The following is a 19,597-nucleotide window of genomic DNA, read 5'->3' as shown; positions in this document are numbered from 1 at the left end:
GATCTCACGCTATTGGCTGAACTAGGTGCCCCTCACATGTTAGTGGTAAACCCATAGGTGTGCGTAGCCTATTGCATTAGAGTGTGCAACCCAAAGCTCAAACACACATGCCCTTCCTCTGTAGCCTCGGCTGTACTGGACATGAACGGGATCGTGTGCTCTGTGTTGAGCGGCTTCCTGTTAATTTATAAATGGAAGAATAATAAACAGTTTACTATGATTCAGTTATGAATGAACACGGTGAGTGTGTTCATTGTGTTCATTTAGAAAAGGAAGGGACCCCATCAAGAATGTCTTTAAAGACATAAATTGTACGCAAGCAAGACACTTTGTGCTAAATGACTAGTAGCCCTCTCTAGAAACACTTAGCCCTTGTACACACGGTCGGAAATTCCGACGGAAAACGTCCGATCGGACCGTGTTGTCGGATAATTCGACCGTGTGTGGGCTCCATCGGACTGTTTCCGATGGAATATCCGACCGACAAAGTTTTAGAGCTGGGCTATAAAATTTTTCCGACAACATGATGTTTGTAGAGAATTCCGATCAGACAAAGTGCCACGCATGCTCAGATCAAATTCCTAGACCAAAGCTATTGGCTACTAGCCTGAACGTAGTCGTAACGAAATAACGTCATCACGTTCCGAACGATCAGATTTTCCGACAACTTTGTCCGACCGTGTGTATGCAACACCAGTTTCGGACAAAATTTGGTTGTCGGAATGCCCAACCGTGTGTTCAAGGGCTTAGAAGCGAGAGAGGCACCCTCAAACTGCCGTTTTGGACGGCGGTACAATTAAGGCACTTCCTTGCATCCATACCTAACCCGCAAGGGTTTGATAAACCCCTCACCACTTTTGAGCAGGCATGTACTGGCCATCAGTGCTACTGGGAGTTTCCCATGTTGTAAGGGGGCTGGTGATGGGACACTCTGATGTAAGGGGGTTGGTGATGGGACACTCTGATGTAAGGGGGCTGCTGATGGGACACTCTGATGTAAGGGGGCTGCTGATGGGACACTCTGATGTAAGGGGGCTGCTGATGGGACACTATGATGTAAGGGGGCTGGTGATGGGACACTCTGATGTAAGGGGGCTGCTGATGGGACACTCTGATGTAAGGGGGCTGGTGATGGGACACTCTGATGTAAGGGGGCTGGTGATGGGACACTCTGATGTAAGGGGGTGCTGATGGGACACTCTGATGTAAGGGGGCTGGTGATGGGACACTCTGATGTAAGAGGGCTGGTGATGGGACACTCTGATGTAAGGGGGTGCTGATGGGACACTCTGATGTAAGGGGGCTGGTGATGGGACACTCTGATGTAAGGGGGCTGGTGATGGGACACTCTGATGTAAGGGGGCTGGTGATGGGACACTCTGATGTAAGGGGGCTGGTGATGGGACACTCTGATGTAAGGGAGTGCTTATGGGACACTCTGATGTAAGGGGGCTGGTGATGGGACACTCTGATATAAGGGGGCTGGTGATGGGACACTCTGATGTAAGGGGGCTGGTGATGGGACACTCTGATGTAAGGGGGCTGGTGATGGGACACTCTGATGTAAGGGGGCTGGTGATGGGACACTCTGATGTAAGGGGGCTGGTGATGGGACACTCTGATGTAAGGGGGCTGGTAATGGGACACTCTGATGTAAGGGGGCTGGTAATGGGACACTCTGATGTAAGGGGGCTGGTGATGGGACACTCTGATGTAAGGGGGCTGGTGATGGGACACTCTGATGTAAGGGGGCTGGTGATGGGACACTCTGATGTAAGGGGGCTGGTGATGGGACACTCTGATGTAAGGGGGCTGGTGATGGGACACTCTGATGTAAGGGGGCTGGTGATGGGACACTCTGATGTAAGGGGGCTGGTGATGGGATACTCTGATGTAAGGGGGCGCTGGTGATGGGACACTCTGATGTAAGGGGGCTGGTGATGGGACACTCTGATGTAAGGGGGCGCTGGTGATGGGACACTCTGATGTAAGGGGGCTGGTGATGGGACACTCTGATGTAAGGGGGCTGGTGATGGGACACTCTGATGTAAGGGGGCTGGTGATGGGACACTCTGATGTAAGGGGGCTGGTGATGGGACACTCTGATGTAAGGGGGCTGGTGATGGGACACTCTGATGTAAGGGGGCTGGTGATGGGACACTCTGATGTAAGGGGGCTGGTAATGGGACACTCTGATGTAAGGGGGCTGGTAATGGGACACTCTGATGTAAGGGGGCTGGTGATGGGACACTCTGATGTAAGGGGGCTGGTGATGGGACACTCTGATGTAAGGGGGCTGGTGATGGGACACTCTGATGTAAGGGGGCTGGTGATGGGACACTCTGATGTAAGGGGGCTGGTAATGGGACACTCTGATGTAAGGGGGCTGGTAATGGGACACTCTGATGTAAGGGGGCTGGTGATGGGACACTCTGATGTAAGGGGGCTGGTGATGGGACACTCTGATGTAAGGGGGCTGGTGATGGGACACTCTGATGTAAGGGGGCTGGTGATGGGACACTCTGATGTAAGGGGGCTGGTGATGGGACACTCTGATGTAAGGGGGCTGGTGATGGGACACTCTGATGTAAGGGGGCTGGTGATGGGATACTCTGATGTAAGGGGGCGCTGGTGATGGGACACTCTGATGTAAGGGGGCTGGTGATGGGACACTCTGATGTAAGGGGGCTGGTGATGGGACACTCTGATGTAAGGGGGCTGGTGATGGGACACTCTGATGTAAGGGGGCTGGTGATGGGACACTCTGATGTAAGGGGGCTGGTGATGGGACACTCTGATGTAAGGGGGCTGGTAATGGGACACTCTGATGTAAGGGGGCTGGTGATGGGACACTCTGATGTAAGGGGGCTGGTGATGGGACACTCTGATGTAAGGGGGCTGGTGATGGGACACTCTGATGTATGGGGGTGGTGATGGGACACTCTGATGTAAGGGGGCTGGTGATGGGACACTCTGATGTATGGGGGTGGTGATGGGACACTCTGATGTAAGGGGGCTGGTGATGGGACACTCTGATGTAAGGGGGCTGGTGATGGGACACTCTGATGTAAGGGGGCTGGTTATGGGACACTCTGATGTAAGGGGGCTGGTGATGGGACACTCTGATGTAAGGGGGCTGGTAATGGGACACTCTGTTCTAAGGGGGCTGGTGATGGGACACTCTGTTGTAAGGGGGCTGGTGATGGGACACTCTGTTGTAAGGGGGCTGGTGATGGGACACTCTGATGTAAGGGGGCTGGTGATGGGACACTCTGATGTAAGGGGGCTGGTGATGGGACACTCTGATGTAAGGGGGCTGGTGATGGGACACTCTGATGTAAGGGGGCTGGTGATGGGACACTCTGATGTAAAGGGGCTGGTGATGGGATACTCTGATGTAAGGGGGCGCTGGTGATGGGACACTCTGATGTAAGGGGGCTGGTGATGGGACACTCTGATGTAAGGGGGCTGGTTATGGGACACTCTGATGTAAGGGGGCTGGTGATGGGACACTCTGATGTATGGGGGTGGTGATGGGACACTCTGATGTAAGGGGGCTGGTGATGGGACACTCTGATGTAAGGGGGCTGGTGATGGGACACTCTGATGTATGGGGGTGGTGATGGGACACTCTGATGTAAGGGGGCTGGTTATGGGACACTCTGATGTAAGGGGGCTGGTGATGGGACACTCTGATGTATGGGGGTGGTGATGGGACACTCTGATGTAAGGGGGCTGGTGATGGGACACTCTGATGTAAGGGGGCTGGTGATGGGACACTCTGATGTAAGGGGCTGGTGATGGGACACTCTGATGTATGGGGGTGGTGATGGGACACTCTGATGTAAGGGGGCTGGTGATGGGACACTCTGATGTAAGGGGGCTGGTTATGGGACACTCTGATGTAAGGGGGCTGGTGATGGGACACTCTGATGTAAGGGGGCTGGTAATGGGACACTCTGATGTAAGGGGGCTGGTAATGGGACACTCTGTTCTAAGGGGGCTGGTGATGGGACACTCTGTTGTAAGGGGGCTGGTGATGGGACACTCTGTTGTAAGGGGGCTGGTGATGGGACACTCTGATGTAAGGGGGCAGGTGATGGGACCCTCTGTTGTAAGGGGGCTGGTGATGGGACACTCTGATGTAAGGGGGCTGGTGATGGGACACTCTGATGTAAGGGGGCTGGTAATGGGACACTCTGATGTAAGGGGGCTGGTAATGGGACACTCTGTTCTAAGGGGGCTGGTGATGGGACACTCTGTTGTAAGGGAGTGCTGATGGGACACTCAAAATGTAAGTGGGCCGGTCTGGATGAAGTCCAGGGCCAAATTTCAGTCCAGCCCTGCCTTTGAGATCCTCTGCTCGGAAGAGGATGTACTCCCGAGGACATTGTCCATAAGGTACAACCTCCTTATTTCCCCCAACGGAAAGCACACACCCGTTATATATTTAAGTGGGAACTGTACATTCACTTGACCTCACATGTCCTACATACCTACTACCCGAACACCTCAGCGGTGTGCTGGAGGTGTCAGGGAGACAGGGGTACGTTGTTGCACATATTCTGGTCTTGCACGAAGTTATCCCATTTCCGGTCTACGGTCAGAACAACCATTCGGAAATTTACAGAATATGAAATTCCAGACGACCCGGCATTTTTTTTTTTGCTGCACGTAAATGCAATATCAATTAAGAGATACAAAAAAAATCTATCATACGTTATCTGTTAAACGCCGCAAAATCTTGTCTTTTTTATTTTTATTTTTTTTTTTTTTTTAAAAGCATGTGGCGTGCAAAACACACCCAAAAACTTCCACCCAGTGCCAAAAAAAGTGCACACACATCAAGAGTGACACAAAAACGTGCAACGGGTGTCTGCTGTCCTCCACAAGGAAAGACCTTACCCTGATCCCCCTGGGGCATTAGGCTCCAGACGGGGACTGAGGTACCAATACATGGCCCATCCAGCCGAAGCCAGATGACCGCCTTTATCCGGAAGTCTGCCGAAACAGACCCACCCAGGTACTAGGGTAGGGGCTCCCCTGAAGGGAGACCCCCCAAAAGAGAGGGGCGAACCAAGCCAGAAGGCCTATGTCCACCCTCCCACAAGACTTTCAGAGTTGGCCCGAGGACCGACACCCTACCCATCAAACGTGCAGTGACAACATAAAACGTGACACATAACAATCAAAAAAAAAAAAGAAGGAAAGTGGGGAAGGGATAGTGAAGAGGTAGAGTGAAAAGGTGGCCATTGTGTGAATACAATGACCAGGCCCTCTGGCCAGGAATCAAAAATTCCTCTGGTCCTAGCCAAAAGGCCCGGCCCTAGAGGCAGGTGTGAAAAAGCGTGTCTATAGTGACGTGACCAAGGTGCCAGACATCAGTGTGACAAACGTAAGGCACCCCTGAACTGCCACTTCAGGGACACATCACCATAGGCTTTCCAACAAAAGCATCCGCGACCCCCCCCCAGCCCAGACCACAGCAGCCCTCACCCCAGCCAGAAAGGCATGGAGATCCAGGAGCTTAGTGAGAGCCCTTTGCCATCAGGCCTAACCCTCGCTCCCATCACTCCTACCTAATTACATTCGGGAAGTACAGGCCGTTCCCCCGGTGGGAGAAAGGGAAACCAACGTTCCCTCCCGAAAAACTGGCCAGAGCTAAAGCTGCCCCAATCCAGGCCAGAAGGCCAGGGTCCCCTCCCCTGGCGCCGACCAGTGGTTCTCCATCCTCATCAGAAGGCTTCCCTTTTGGCTACGAACCGCTCCAGGTTACCTTCACGCCAGCAGGTTTTGCATAGCAACCACCACCCCTGCTCCACCTCACTGTAGAACAGGGACAGAAGCAAGCGCCACCTCCTGGTAACTGATAAGAACAGATACTACACTTGATCTTAGCCAAAAGGCCGCAATATCTCGTATCCCACTTCAATGGAAAAGTCAAATCCCCGCCAACGGTAGCTAGCTGGATTCAGAAAGTAGAAGACATTGGTGAAATAGAAGACTTGGTGCTCACGGCGAGACAACAGCAAGGGAAATACAAGTAGACATGGGATCTTTGGCACCGTTTTTTCCTCTCCTCAGAAGGTATCACCCTTAGGACTTCTTGATGAAGCCAATTCCTCAAAGAGAGTTGAGTCCAGAGACCGTCCTGAATGAACCAGGGCTCCCTGATATCCCCCCCCTACTTCTATTCTACCCTACCCGTGATTCCCTCTTCCCCCCCACCCCCTCTGGGGTCTTCCACATCTTGGTGGTCTTAGTTCCCTCCCTCCCCCCAGCCTCTAGAGTTCCGCCCGGTTGGGGTGGAGGGGCGGTCGAGAGGGAAGGGAGAGGAGATGACAGAGAGCCAGGACTTTCCAACTTTACCACCTCAGACTAGAGACTTACTGATGGAAAGGGCCATAGGCCCCACAATGTCAATTTAAGAGGTTTATACTACTGCCACAAAAGAAAGGTTTGGAAATATATATGAACCCTGTGTTAATTCTCCCTCCATACGTAGCTGTTGATTACGTGGACTCCCCTTCAATTTTGAATGTTTCTATGTATGTTATATCTATTGTCGTCGCCCATGTTGGACATTAATATAAACTCATATTTGAAAAAAAAAAAAAGAAAAGGAAGGGGCTGGTAAATGACATATTTACTAGCCCCTTCCCCCACTCTCCATACTGAAACATGGGGGAAGCCCAAGCTATAGGGGGAATCTGCACCACACACAGTGATTAGGGTGTGCCCAGGAACACCTGACACACCCTCTGCACACACCTATGGGTAAACCCCATAGTGATCCCTAGATCTGTTTGACCATTTCTCCACCGAGCTTCTCATGGTCATTATCTCATCTCTACAGGTAGATGAAGACACTCTGGGCCCATGCATTCTAGAAAGTCTTGTTTGATCCTTACTGTTCCCGCAAGATAGGCACCCCTTCTCCCCTTCCCTCCCCCTGCCCCACTTCAGAGCATGAACCCGAGCCACCCAAACAATCCCATTTATGGCTGTAGTTCATTGGTCTCCAAAACTGCGGCTCATGGGGCCAAATGCCGCCCTTTGCTTGCTTTTATCTGGCCCTTGGCCTTGGGGCACTATCCACTGATACCAACAATGGGACATAATTCCCCCCCCGACACCAAAAAACAGTCACAATTCTTCCAAATGACTCCAAAGATGGGGCACAATTCCTCCCAATGACACCAAAGATGGGGCACAATTACTCCCAATGACACCAAAGATGGGGCAGAGTTCCTCCCAATGACACCAACAATGGGGCCCAATGACACCCACGATGTGGCATAATTCGTCCCAAGTGACACCAACAATGAGACACAGTTTCTCCCAATGACACCAACAATGGGGCATAATTCCTCCCAATGACACCAAAGATGGGGCACAATTCCTCCCAATGAAGCCAACAACGGAGCCCAATGACACCCACGATGGGGCACAATTCGTTCCAATGACACCAACAATGGGACACAGTTTCTCCCAATGACACCAACAATAGGGCACAATTCCTTCCAATGACACCAAAAATGGGGCCCAGTTCCTCCCAATGACCCAAACAATTCCTGCCATAGCAATGATGGGGTACTCCTCCTACTGACACCAAAGATGGAGCATTGTTTATTCCCACTGATGTCGGGACCTTTTCTACTCCCAATGGCCACAGTTCGGCCCGCCTGAAGTCTGAAGGACAGTAAACTGGCCCTTTGTTTAGAAAGTCTGGAGACCCCTGCTGTAGATGATCCCAGGGGCGGACTGACAACTCATGGGGCCCCCGGGCAATAGGAGATTATGGGGCCCCCGGGCAATAGGAGAAGATTATGGGGGCCCCCGGGCAATAGGAGATTATGGGGTCCCCGGGCAATAGGAGAAGATTATGGGGCCCCCGGACAATATGAGATTATGGGGTCCCCAGGCAATAGGAGATTATGGGGTCCCCAGGCAATAGGAGAAGATTATGGGGCCCCTGGGCAATAGGAGATTATGGGGCCCTTGGGCAATAGGAGATTATGGGGTCCCCAGGCAATAGGAGATTATGGGTCCCCCAGGCAATAGATTATAGGGCCACACAGTAAACACACACACATACAGTATACAGACACACAATATACACACACACAGTATACACACTGAAAAGGTACTGGAGAGGCGGGGCAGCTATAACCTTAGGATTTTTTTTAAAAAAAACACAGATTTTCACATTCCGCCCCTGGTTTTATTGAGGCTTGCAACCCTGATGGGGGCCCCTTAGTGGCATGGGGCCCTCGGGGCAGTGCCCGGGTGCCCGAATGGTCAGTCCGCCCCTGGATGATCCAGAAGATAATGTTAGATGCCTGGTTTTTGGATATCCATCCTTTTTCCGATGTCTATGGTCAGCTTCACTTTGTATCATTGCAAGCAAGTAACCAGAGAACAGAGTTTCCTCCTTCCTTCTCATCATTTATTGGCTGGTAATGGTCAGGAAGAGATTCTTCTTCAAAGCTGGATCTTCCTTCTCTGTTCCCCCGTCCTTCCGTTACATTGTGTCCTTACAATTTTGACATGAGCTCCTCATAGGTTGATGGTTGAGTCCTGAGCCAGTGATTGGCTCCTTGTACTAAGCTGTAGCCCCTCCTCTACTACCTTGTTCTTCTGCTACATTGTATCACCTCCCCCCCCCCCCCCAAGATGAATGCTGGATACAAAGGGTTTACCCTTTTACCCTGCATGCCATCAGGCCAGTGATAATCCATTAGAAGACCTGCCCAGTGATTGGCACAAGGGGTTACGTAGCTGGTCATTTTAGGGACATCGCTTATAAAAACCCGCAGCTCTGCCCATGGCCCGGAAACCCAACCAGGTGGCCGAGAATGCTTTCTCCTTATCTTGCATGTACATCTTCTTCTTCAATGGCAGACTTGGTTGGCATCTGCTCCTTCTCGCTGAACACCGCGCTGCCATTACACCCTCCTCCAGAGGTTCAAATCAGTTCCACAAGCAAAATTGTCCTTGAGGGAACATAACATTCTCTCTTCCCATCTCTCTCTCCCTCCCCCCCTCCCCCCCTCTCCCTCTCCCTCCCCCTCTCCCTCCCCCCTCTCCCCCTCTCCCTCTCCCCCCCCTCTCCCCCTCTCTCTCTCCCCCTCTCTCTCCCCCTCTCTCTCCCCCTCTCTCCCCCTCTCTCTCTCTCTCTCTCTCTCTCTCTCGGGATGATAGACAATTTATTGTTTTAACCACTTGAGACCCGCAGTATGTCTATTGACATCATGGGGTTCCGGTGGTTATATCTAAATGATGCCTGAGTCCACAGACATTCAGATATTGCCATTTTCAGCCGGCGATTCCCTGCACCATAAGAATGATCATAGCGGCTGTTCCGCCGCTTGATCTTTGTTACGGGCGGTGGGAGGGGACGCCCCCCCCCTCCCGTCGCCCTCCGGTGCTTCTACCGACTCACCGTTTCCATCGGTGAGTCGGTCACAGGATCCGCCGGCCCCAGCATGTGATCATAGAGATTTCCGGCGGACTAGATTGTCCCCGGAGTCTCTATGATTGTTCGGAGGCCGGGCGCGATGTTATGACGTCACGCCCGGCCTCTGTATTCAAATTAACGGCGCCAATCTGGCTAGGGAGCCAGGATCGTTTTTTAGTGAGGGTTAGTGATGGGATTACAGGGAGGGTTAGTGATGGGATTACAGGAAGGGTTAGTGTTGGGATTACAGGGAGGGTTAGTGATGGGATTACAGGGAGGGTTAGTGATGGGATTACAGGGAGGGTTAGTGATGGGATTACAGGGAGGGTTAGTGATGGGATTACAGGGAGGGTTAGTGATGGGATTACAGGGAGGGTTAGTGATGGGATTACAGGGAGGGTTAGTGATGGGATTACAGGGAGGGTTAGTGTTGGGATTACAGGGAGGGTTAGTGATGGGATTACAGGGAGGGTTAGTGATGGGATTACAGGGAGGGTTAGTGTTGGGATTACAGGGAGGGTTAGTGATGGGATTACAGGGAGGGTTAGTGTGCCGCCAACCTACTGACGCCAGGCTTTGATGTGCGGTTACAGCTGGTGTCATGCTGCGTAAAACAACCCATCGCGCTGCTCTCTTACAGAATGTCCCGTGTGCTGCCATCCCCCAGACCCCTCGGGAGAAAAAAGTCTGCAGAGGCCCCCAGTGACTCCAATTAATATGGCACGAGGCCGGCCTTCACCACCCGCAACTGGATTTTCCCCTTATTAGGGATAAGTGGAGTGATTTTAGTGGCTATCAGAAAAATTATTTTTTTTAGCTCATTGACCCACTAAGGCCCATAGGTCAAAACACAAGGCCCTCGCAACCAGGTTTGCAACCTCCGGTTTGCATACTGTGCATAGCGCACCCCTAAACCCTACACTCTGTACGTAGCACACTCCAGAACTCTGCACCCTGCACATAGCACACTCCAGAACTCTGCACTCTGTACATAGCACACTCCAGAACTCTGCACTCTGTACATAGCACACTCCAGAACTCTACACTCTGTACATAGCACACTCCAGAACTCTGCACTCTGCACATAACACACTCCTGAACTCTGCACTCTGTACATAGCACACTTCTGAACTCTGCACTCTGTACATAACACACTCCAGAACTCTGCACTCTGTACATAACACACTCCAGAACTCTGCACTCTGCACATAACACACTCCTGAACTCTGCACTCTGTACATAGCACACTCCAGAACTCTGCACTCTGTACATAGCACACTCCAGAACTCTGCACTCTGTACATAGCACACTCCAGAACTCTGCACTCTGTACATAGCACACTCCAGAACTCTGCACTCTGTACATAACACACTCCAGAACTCTGCACATAACACACTCCTGAACTCTGCACTCTGTACATAGCACACTCCAGAACTCTGCATTCTGTACATAACACATTCCTGAACTCTGCACTCTGTACATAGCACACTCCAGAACTCTGCATTCTGTACATAACACATTCCTGAACTCTGCACTCTGTACATAGCACACTCCTGAACTCTGCACATAACACACTCCTGAACTCTGCACATAACACATTCCTGAACTCTGCACATAACACATTCCTGAACTCTGCACATAACACATTCCTGAACTCTGCACATAACACATTCCTGAACTCTGCACTCTGTACATAGCACACTCCAGAACTCTGCATTCTGTACATAGCACACTCCAGAACTCTGCATTCTGTACATAGCACACTCCAGAACTCTGCACTCTGTGCATAACACACTCCTGAACTCTGCACTCTGTGCATAACACACTCCTGAACTCTGCACTCTGTACATAACACACTCCTGAACTCTGCACTCTGTACATAGCACACTTCTGAACTCTGCACTCTGTACATAACACACTCCAGAACTCTGCATTCTGTACATAACACATTCCTGAACTCTGCACTCTGTACATAGCACACTCCAGAACTCTGCACTCTGTACATAACACACTCCTGAACTCTGCACATAACACACTCCTGAACTCTGCACATAACACATTCCTGAACTCTGCACATAACACATTCCTGAACTCTGCACATAACACATTCCTGAACTCTGCACATAACACATTCCTGAACTCTGCACTCTGTACATAGCACACTCCAGAACTCTGCATTCTGTACATAGCACACTCCAGAACTCTGCATTCTGTACATAGCACACTCCAGAACTCTGCATTCTGTACATAGCACACTCCAGAACTCTGCATTCTGTACATAGCACACTCCTGAACTCTGCACTCTGTGCATAACACACTCCTGAACTCTGCACTCTGTGCATAACACACTCCTGAACTCTGCACTCTGTGCATAACACACTCCTGAACTCTGCACATAACACACTCCTGAACTCTGCACTCTGTACATAACACACTCCTGAACTCTGCACTCTGTACATAACACACTCCTGAACTCTGCACTCTGCACATAACACATTCCCCCGCCGGGCGCACGTGATCGCTCCTGACAGAGCGAGAACAGGGATTAGCATGTGCAAACCATGTCCTGTCAGGGGAGAGGACACAGATCGTGTGTTCCTAGTATATAAGAACACCGATCGGTCTCCACCCCAAGTCAGTCCCCCCCCCCTCAGTTAGAACACACTGAGGGAACACATTTAACCCCTTGATCTCCCCCTAGTGTTAACCCCTTCCCTGCCAGTGACATTTATACAGTAATCATAGCATTTTTAGAGCTCTGATCGCTGTATAAATGTCAATGGTCCCAAATATGTGTCAAAATCGTCCGATCTGTCCGTCGCAATGTCGCAATCCCGATAAATCACAGATCACGGCCACTAGTAAAAAGAAATAAAATAAAAATGCCATAAATCTATTCACTATTTTGCAGACACTATAACCAGTCAATATACGCTTATTGCGATTTTTTGTTTACCAAAAATGTGTAAAATAATATATATCGGCCTAAACTGAGAAAGAAGATATATTAAAGATATTATAGCAAAAAAATAAAAAATATTGTGTTTTTTTTCAAAATCGTCATTCTTCTTTTGTTTATAGCGCAAAAAGTAAAAACCGCAGAGGTGATCAAATACCACCAAAAGAAAGCTCTGTTTGTGGACGAAAAAAAAAAAAGACACCTGCACTGTAATAAAGAGTAAACATTACTACATATTTTTTGGGGGTGCCTCTTATGCCGCGTACACGCGGTCGGACTTTCCGGCAGAAAAGGTCAGACGGAATCATTCAGTCGGATAGTACGATCGTGTGTGGGGCTTCATCTCACTTTTTTCTTAAAAAATTCAGACGGACCTAAAAATAGAACATGTTTCAAATCTGTCCAGTGGACTAAATTTCTCTATATGGCCTAATGTTACCGTCAAAGAAGTTTTATGCTTTGTATATTTTGTAATAAATTTATATTCTATTATTACCCACTGTGCATGTGCTAACCTCAGAGACAGCGACATATCCGTGAAAGTCCCATCACCTTATGGGAGAGTGGTGCTCTCTCTAAGTTTTAAGTTTGCTTAAAACATGGCCCATTGGGGGTATTTGAGGACTGAGGTTGAGAACCACTGATGTACAGGATCCTCTTCTTCTTCAGATGACCTCTGGCAATGGTAAAGATGCTTGAGCAAGTCCAAAGATGTTGACCTGCACTCACAGTATGTCCTCGGTCTTTTGTGTTGAATTACACTGGTTGTTATTCAAACTAAAAGACTGAGGACACCTTGTGGTGGAGAAGATGTACTGCAACTGAGTGGAATGTAGTATTGCTACCAATCTTTTTTTTGTTTTTAAAACAGCAAGAAGAAAACCTTAGGCCCCTTTCACGTGGGGCGGGAGGTGCGCCGGCGGTAAAGCTCTGCTATTTTTAGCAGGTCTTTAGACCCCTTTCACACTGCCAGCGTTTTTCAGGAGCTACGGTGCTACAAAAATAGTGCCTGTATAGCGCCCAAAAAAAGTGGCTCCATTCACTCCAGTGTGAAAGCCTGAGGGCTTTCACACTGGAGCAGGGCGTCACAAAAGGTCCTGCCAGGAGCTTCTTTGGAGCGGTAAAGGAGCGGTGAACTCACCTCTCCTCCAACGCTGCGATACCGCTGGCAAAACGCCACTCCGGCGGCGATTTGTGGGCGTATTTAACCCCTTTTCGGGCCGCTAGTGGGGGGTTAAACCCATCCCGCTAGCGGCCAAATAGCACCGCTAAACCAACGACGGTAAAGCGGTACTAAAAAAATAGCTCCGCTTTACCACTGCCTCCCCCTGTGTCTCGGTGTGAAAGCTGTCTTACCGTCGGATTTGCAGCCACTAGTGGCATCACTTTACCCCCCCCGCTAGCAGCCGAGAAAGGGTTAAAAACCACCGCAAAGCACCACTGCAGAGGTGCTTTGTCGGTGGTATAGCTGCACTGCCCAATTGATTTCAATGGGCAGGAGCGGTGAAGGAGCAGTGTATACACCGCTCCTAAGATGCTGCTAGCAGGATGTTTTTTTAGCATCTTGCTAGCGCACCACTCCAGTGTGAGAGCCCTCGGGGCTTTCACATTGGAGAGACAGCAGCAGCTGTTTCAGGTCGGTTTGAAGGCGCTATTTTTAGCGCAATAGCATCTGCAAAATGACCTAATGTGAAAAGGGTCTAAGAAATAAGGAAGGAGTACAAGTCTAAATAAAGACCACAGTATGGTGCAACCATAACACCCAACCACCAGTCATTATACATAACGCCCAACCAACAGTCATTATACATGACGCCCAACCAACAGTCATTATACATAACGCCCAACCAACAGTCATTATACATAACGCCCAACCAACAGTCATTATACATGACGCCCAACCAACAGTCATTATACATGACGCCCAACCAACAGTCATTATACATGACGCCCAACCAACAGTCATTATACATAACGCCCAACCAACAGTCATTATACATATCGCCCAACCACCAGTCATTATACATAACGCCCAACCAACAGTCAATATATATAACACCCAACCAACAGTCAATATATATAACACCCAACCAACAGTCATTATACATAACACCCAACCAACAGTCATTATACATAACACCCAACCAACAGTCATTATACATAACGCCCAACCAACAGTCATTATACATAACACCCAACCAACAGTCATTATATATAACACCCAACCAACAGTCATTATACATAACACCCAACCAACAGTCATTATACATAACACCCAACCAACAGTCATTATACATAACACCCAACCAACAGTCATTATACATAACACCCAACCTCCAGTCATTATACATAACGCCCAACCACCAGTCATTATACATAACACCCAACCACCAGTCATTATACATAACACCCAACCACCAGTCATTATACATAACACCCAACCACCAGTCATTATATATAACACCCAACCAACAGTCATTATACATAACACCCAACCAACAGTCATTATACATAACACCCAACCACCAGTCATTATACATAACACCCAACCACCAGTCATTATACATAACACCCAACCAACAGTCATTATACATAACACCCAACCACCAGTCATTATATATAACACCCAACCACCAGTCATTATATATAACACCCAACCACCAGTCATTATACATAACACCCAACCAACAGTCATTATACATAACGCCCAACCAACAGTCATTATACATAACGCCCAACCAACAGTCATTATACATAACGCCCAACCAACAGTCATTATACATAACGCCCAACCAACAGTCATTATACATAACGCCCAACCACCAGTCATTATATATAACACCCAACCACCAGTCATTATACATAACACCCAACCACCAGTCATTATACATATCACCCAACCAACAGTCATTATATATAACACCCAACCAACAGTCATTATATATAACACCCAACCACCAGTCATTATACATAACACCCAACCACCAGTCATTTTACATAACACCCAACCACCAGTCATTATATACAACACCCAACCAACAGTCATTATATATAACGCCCAACCAACAGTCATTATACATAAAGCCCAACCAACAGTCATTATACATAACGCCCAACCAACAGTCATTATACATAACGCCCAACCAACAGTCATTATACATGACGCCCAACCAACAGTCATTATACATGACGCCCAACCAACAGTCATTATACATAACGCCCAACCAACAGTCATTATACATATCGCCCAACCACCAGTCATTATACATAACGCCCAACCAACAGTCAATATATATAACACCCAACCAACAGTCAATATATATAACACCAAACCAACAGTCATTATACATAACACCCAACCAACAGTCATTATACATAACACCCAACCAACAGTCATTATACATAACACCCAACCAACAGTCATTATACATAACACCCAACCAACAGTCATTATACATAACACCCAACCAACAGTCATTATACATAACACCCAACCAACAGTCATTATACATAACACCCAACCTCCAGTCATTATACATAACACCCAACCACCAGTCATTATACATAACACCCAACCAACAGTCATTATATATAACACCCAACCAACAGTCATTATACATAACACCCAACCAACAGTCATTATACATAACACCCAACCACCAGTCATTATACATAACACCCAACCACCAGTCATTATACATAACACCCAACCAACAGTCATTATACATAACACCCAACCACCAGTCATTATATATAACACCCAACCACCAGTCATTATATATAACACCCAACCACCAGTCATTATACATAACACCCAACCAACAGTCATTATACATAACGCCCAACCAACAGTCATTATACATAACGCCCAACCAACAGTCATTATACATAACGCCCAACCAACAGTCATTATACATAACGCCCAACCAACAGTCATTATACATAACGCCCAACCACCAGTCATTATATATAACACCCAACCACCAGTCATTATACATAACACCCAACCACCAGTCATTATACATATCACCCAACCAACAGTCATTATATATAACACCCAACCAACAGTCATTATATATAACACCCAACCACCAGTCATTATACATAACACCCAACCACCAGTCATTTTACATAACACCCAACCACCAGTCATTATATACAACACCCAACCAACAGTCATTATATATAACGCCCAACCAACAGTCATTATACATAAAGCCCAACCAACAGTCATTATACATAACGCCCAACCAACAGTCATTATACATAACGCCCAACCAACAGTCATTATACATATCGCCCAACCACCAGTCATTATACATAACGCCCAACCAACAGTCAATATATATAACACCCAACCAACAGTCATTATACATAACACCCAACCAACAGTCATTATATACAACACCCAACCAACAGTCATTATATATAACGCCCAACCAACAGTCATTATACATAAAGCCCAACCAACAGTCATTATACATAACGCCCAACCAACAGTCATTATACATAACGCCCAACCAACAGTCATTATACATAACGCCCAACCAACAGTCATTATATATATCGCCCAACCACCAGTCATTATATATAACACCCAACCAACAGTCATAATATATAACACCCAACCAACAGTCATTATACATAACACCCAACCACCAGTCATTATACATAACACCCAACCACCAGTCATTATATATAACACCCAACCAACAGTCATTATACATAACACCCAACCAACAGTCATTATATATAACACCCAACCACCAGTCATTATATATAACACCCAACCACCAGTCATTATACATAACGCCCAACCAACAGTCATTATACATAACGCCCAACCAACAGTCATTATACATAACGCCCAACCACCAGTCATTATATATAACGCCCAACCAACAGTCATTATACATAACACCCAACCACCAGTCATTATATATAACGCCCAACCAACAGTCATTATACATAACACCCAACCACCAGTCATTATACATATCACCCAACCAACAGTCATTATATATAACACCCAACCAACAGTCATTATATATAACACCCAACCAACAGTCATTTTACATAACACCCAACCACCAGTCATTATATACAACACCCAACCAACAGTCATTATATATAACGCCCAACCAACAGTCATTATACATAAAGCCCAACCAACAGTCATTATACATAAAGCCCAACCAACAGTCATTATACATAACGCCCAACCAACAGTCATTATACATAACGCCCAACCAACAGTCATTATACATAAAGCCCAACCACCAGTCATTATATATAACGCCCAACCAACAGTCATTATACATAACACCCAACCACCAGTCATTATACATATCACCCAACCAACAGTCATTATACATAACACCCAACCAACAGTCATTATATATAACACCCAACCACCAGTCATTATACATAACACCCAACCACCAGTCATTATACATAACACCCAACCACCAGTCATTATACATAACACCCAACCAACAGTCATTTTACATAACACCCAACCACCAGTCATTATATACAACACCCAACCAACAGTCATTATATATAACGCCCAACCAACAGTCATTATACATAAAGCCCAACCAACAGTCATTATACATAACGCCCAACCAACAGTCATTATATATATCGCCCAACCACCAGTCATTATATATAACGCCCAACCAACAGTCATTATACATAACGCCCAACCAACAGTCATTATATATAACACCCAACCACCAGTCATTATACATAACACCCAACCAACAGTCATTATACATAACACCCAACCACCAGTCATTATACATAACACCCAACCACCAGTCATTATATACAACACCCAACCAACAGTCATTATACATAACACCCAACCAACAGTCATTATATATAACACCCAACCAACAGTCATTATATATAACACCCAACCACCAGTCATTATATATAACACCCAACCAACAGTCATTATATATAACACCCAACCACCAGTCATTATACATAACACCCAACCAACAGTCATTATACATAACACCCAACCAACAGTCATTATACATAACACCCAACCAACAGTCATTATACATAACACCCAACCAACAGTCATTATACATAACACCCAACCAACAGTCATTATACATAACACCCAACCACCAGTCATTATATACAACACCCAACCAACAGTCATTATACATAACACCCAACCACCAGTCATTATATACAACACCCAACCAACAGTCATTATACATAACACCCAACCACCAGTCATTATATATAACACCCAACCACCAGTCATTATATATAACACCCAACCACCAGTCATTATACATAACACCCAACCAACAGTCATTATACATAACACCCAACCAACAGTCATTATACATAACACCCAACCAACAGTCATTATACATAACACCCAACCACCAGTCATTATACATAACACCCAACCAACAGTCATTATACATAACACCCAACCAACAGTCATTATACATAACACCCAACCACCAGTCATTATATATAACACCCAACCACCAGTCATTATATATAACACCCAACCACCAGTCATTATATATAACACCCAACCAACAGTCATTATACATAACACCCAACCAACAGTCATTATACATAACACCCAACCAACAGTCATTATACATAACACCCAACCAACAGTCATTATACATAACACCCAACCAACAGTCATAATAAAAATAACAATAAATTACCATCACTAACTGACGGCCTGTGCGGTGGTCAGCCATTGTAGAAAGGGGGCCGTATTCCAGAATTCTTTATTCAGCTGTTTCACTCAACTGATAGACCTGCAACAAACATTTCATCTATATCAGTAGATAATTAACATTACACTGTTAGATGTGGTGACAGGTTCACTTGACCACCCCCCCCCCCCCCCTCTCCTAGATTGTAAGCTCTGATGAGCAGGGCCCTCTGATTCTTCCTGCATTGAACCGTATTGTACGGTCTGCCCCCCACGTTGTCAAGTGCTGCGCAAACTGATAGCGCTATGTAAATCCTGTATAATAATAAACTATCCTCTGATGGCCTGAACTATGAAATCACTACAACGCAGATCTAGTTTTCCGCTTAGAAAGAAGGGCAAAGAATCAAAGACAGAACAGGAGCGCTCTCTGCTGGAATGACGTGGTATTGTCACCGTTCTTTTTGGCTTG

This window comes from Lithobates pipiens, unplaced genomic scaffold, assembly GCF_037356315.1.
Source record: "Lithobates pipiens isolate NorthernLeopardFrog02 unplaced genomic scaffold, aLitPip1_a1.2 Scaffold_23, whole genome shotgun sequence".
NCBI classification, from domain to species: domain Eukaryota; kingdom Metazoa; phylum Chordata; class Amphibia; order Anura; family Ranidae; genus Lithobates; species Lithobates pipiens.
This window is presented reverse-complemented; position numbering follows the sequence as displayed.